Below are 3,951 nucleotides of genomic sequence, written 5' to 3'. Positions count from 1 at the left end.
AAACTTCAAAAGAAAAAAAAACTCACGTGGTCAGATTCTTCAATGAAAACAAACTTTTCAAAAATGTCAGACAGAGGGGCGCCTGGGCGGTTCTGTCAGATAAGCGTCTGACTTTGGCTCAGGTCATGATCTCACGGTTTATGGGCTCGAGCCCCGCATCGGGTTCTGTGCTGATGGCTCAGAGCCTGGAGCCTGCTTCGGATTCTGTGTCTCCCTCGCTCTCTGCCCTGCCCCCGCTGGTGCTCTCTCTCAAAACTAAAATGTTAAAAAAAACAAAAATGCCAGATCGATACAAGAAATTACATCACACGGGGTACACAGATGGGTCACTACTTCCTCCTGACTTGCAACAAGTCGACTCAAAGAACAGACTGCGACCCAAATGCGCAAACCCAGAGGAGATAGGTGGGGTCCGGCCAGGACCCCGGCTTCACGGTCTCAACGGGCCGCTCGCCACGGCTGAGCATGGGTGCCCAGTGAGGCTGGCACTTGCTTGATCAATAAGATACAAGATATATAAAAAAGAAAGAAAAAAAAAAGATCAGCTTGATTCGTTACCCAGAGTTTTCTTCTCTTAATACACTCTCATTAACTGGAAGCGAGGCAGCCATTAGCACGACGGCGGCTCCTCAACAGAACAAACAAGAAGGAGTAAGTGGGAGTAAGTGAGCTGCCGTGTCAGTCGGCCAGGCTCGGCCGCAGCGGTCAGGGAGGAACTGGCCGTGACTCACGGTTCTGCAACTCGGTAAACACCTCGCCTCCCGGGTGCTCTGCATGTCACACGCTCGTCACCTCACCTTGATTCGAAATTAGACGCAGGACAGCGCGCACTTTCCTTTCCGTTAGCCCCGGGACACTTACCTTGGCCTCTGTGCTTTCGGGGGCGGGGCGGGGGGGGGGGGGGCCGGGCCAATGGGGGCCACAGACGTCCACGCTGGGGCCACCACCCCAAAGGCAAAGCCGTGTGTGCGCGTGAACTGCCACTTGCGTGCTCGAGACCAAACATCCCAACGGCCCAGCTCCCCCCGCCCTCACCCTCCCCACCCTCTTCCCCCCCTTCACCCTCTCCCCCCGCCCCCCAGTGTCCCAGACAGACAGGAGCATAAATTATCAGAAGAGATGATGCCGCAAAGCGAAAAGAACATGTTGTTTTGGTTTTCCGCTTTTAAGGAATGAAAAAAGTTCAGCCAACTTCTCCTCTGTGGAAAAACACAGAGAGCTACTCCGTCAGCTCCCATCCCTCCCCGAAATACTGGCCAGCCTTCTGGGCCTCTGATACTCTCTGGACACTAACGTTCACGAAAAGAGCCTCTTGTCCGGAGTCCCTCCCTTCCCAGCTCCTGTCCCACGGCGCTGCCCTCCTAGGCGAGGGCTCGGCAAACTTTCCTCCGAAAAGGGCCGGAGAGGAACTATTTTGGGCTCTGCTGGGGTGCGGTCTCCTGTTGCAACCACTAGGCTCTGCTGTGTAGCCTGAAAGCAGCAGGGACAACACGTAAACAAACGGATGTCGCCGTGTCCCCAAAAGACTTGATTTATGGGCGCCACGGAAATCTGAATTAACTTCACAGAATTTCACACGTCACGAAGTAATACTATTTTTTCTTAACGGTTTTCTTTAATTATTGAGAGAGACAGAGAGAGAGAGAGAGTAGGAGGGAGGGGCAGAGACAGAGAGAAGGAGAGAGCATCCCAAGCAGGCCCCACACTCAGTGCGGAGCCCGGCTCGCGGCTCGAACTCCCCAGCCTTGAGATCATGACCTGGCCTGACCTGAAAGCAAGAGTCAGACACTTAACCAACTGAGCCGCCCAGGCGCCCTGAAATAGTGTTTTTTTGATTTTTGTAGCCCCACCACTTAAACATGTAAAAACAATTCTTGGCTGACGGGCTGTCCACACGTGACCTCTGGCGTGGGGCTGGGGCCGGAGGACCCCTAATTCCCCAGGCACTTGGGACGAACGATCACGTGCCCCTTCCCCCCGCTGCTCTGTTCCGTCCGCTCTTCACATTCTCCACCTCCGGGAAAAGGGGATCGTGCCGTCTGCTCCTCGGGTCGTGTGAGGATTAACGGACGGCAGGCTTGTCGTGGGTGGCTGTCGCCAGGCCCGCCCGGGTCCCGACCCCGGGGTCCCCCGTGTCCACGCTGCCCTCCCCGGTGGCTGCCAACGTCACTGCTTCAACACACGGCTCTGTCACAGCCCCTTCCCTGCTCAGAAATCCTTGGAGTCCAGCGATATCACTGGCAGGAATAATTACAGGGGTTTATAAAGATTCAGCTCCTTGACTGTTCCTAACGCAGCAGATTTACAAATATCCTCCGTGGTTAGAAGCAGGAACTAAGTTGCGGTGCGTTCGTATCGCGGAATTCTACGGAACCACACTCAAGCCAACGCTGCTGGCCGAGCATCCGGTGACCGGCTGAGAGCAAAGGCTCTCGGACAGCACGGCCCAGAGGAACTCTGTGCGGTGACGGCAGCCGTCTATTTCTGCCCCGCCTCGTACAGTAGCGACGAGCCCCACGTGGCTGTGGGGCACCTGGAAGGTGGCTGGCAGGACTGAGGAAGTGATTTTTACATTTTCTTTCACCGTCGTTACATGAAAATCGCCTTACGTGGCCGGGGCCACCGCACTGAGCACTGCAGCGTTCTAGACTCGAAGGCACCCTGCCAGGGTCCCGATGGGGACTTCGCCACTTTGGGGACGTGGGACCTTGGGCAACCCGCTTCCACCTCTCTGCGCCTCACAGTCCTCATCTGTAAAATGGGAACGGGAACGGCGCCTGCTCCCGGGGGCTGGGCAAGTCCCACGAGTCACGGCCGTGACTATTCTGTGCTGGGCGTGGCTAGGGACAGGCTAGTAACCGCTGGTCCTGCATGTGACAGGCTGTGTGGCGTGAAAAAGACACATCGCAGAACAGAAGAGGTAGTATGTTCTCGTGTCTAGAAGGGTCCCATTCCCACACAAAGAAAAACCTCTGAAAGGGTGTTTGCCAAAATATGAATAACGGTAACGCTCACAGATGATTTTTTTCTCTTCTTTGTGACACTTCTGTTTTCTTTTCTCTTACAAAGGGAACACGCGACTTGTTGTAGAAAACAAGCCATGAAACTTTTCATCTCCCCCTCTTCCTTGAAAGATCCACCAAAACCCCTCTAATCCGGGTGCGACCCACCTCCCTGGGTTTACCTTCCACCCTCCCCTCACCCTCTCTGCGCCAGGGAATCTGGCCAGTCCACCTGCCCTCGGGGCGCTTCCCCCCTGCGCTCGGTGGCAGTCTTGCTTGCTCACCTAGAATGTTCTCTCCTTCCTCCCCGCTCGAATCCCTCCCATGCTCCCTCCCATGAGTCCACCCTTCTTCCCTAAGACTGCTAAGTGACCCGTCCCCCAGGTTCCTGTGATGCAAATCGGCCCCCAGGACACGGCCTTTCCTTTCAAGAGGGCAGGCCACCCTGGCCTGTCACATCCCCCCCCCCCCCCCCCCACGGACTGTGCTGCCTTGGACACTGATCTTTCTATCACAGAAACTTCCCGAGAGACATAAAGATAGCGTCACCTTAACTCCTTAGGCGGCTGAAAGTTTCTCCCCTTGGTGAGTCCTACTCGGACTTCATTCCCTCACAATGTGCGGGCAACGTGGCCCAAGGAAAGTGCTTACCGCAGGGCCTAGTGTCGGCTAAGTGCCCAGGAGGTGCTGGCTAAGATGCCTCCTGTTTTCCCGAAAGGGAAGCTGCGAATCACAGCGTGGTCCCCTTTTCCCGGTAACTCCTCAGCCTTCAGGTCATTTTCAGGGGTCACTGTGCTCATTCGTTTATATAACAAGTAAATTACAAAGTGCAGATTCATTGCCAGCGGCTGCCCCAGGCTCTAAGGACACACACAGCGACACATACTTCGTCTGCCTTCAGGAAGCTTACGTTCTGGGGGACAGATCAAGGGACAATAGAAAAGAAAAG

This window comes from Panthera uncia, chromosome E3 (assembly GCF_023721935.1).
Source record: "Panthera uncia isolate 11264 chromosome E3, Puncia_PCG_1.0, whole genome shotgun sequence".
Classification (NCBI taxonomy): domain Eukaryota; kingdom Metazoa; phylum Chordata; class Mammalia; order Carnivora; family Felidae; genus Panthera; species Panthera uncia.
The sequence above is the reverse complement of the archived record's forward strand: the minus strand, read 5'-3'. Positions refer to the sequence as shown.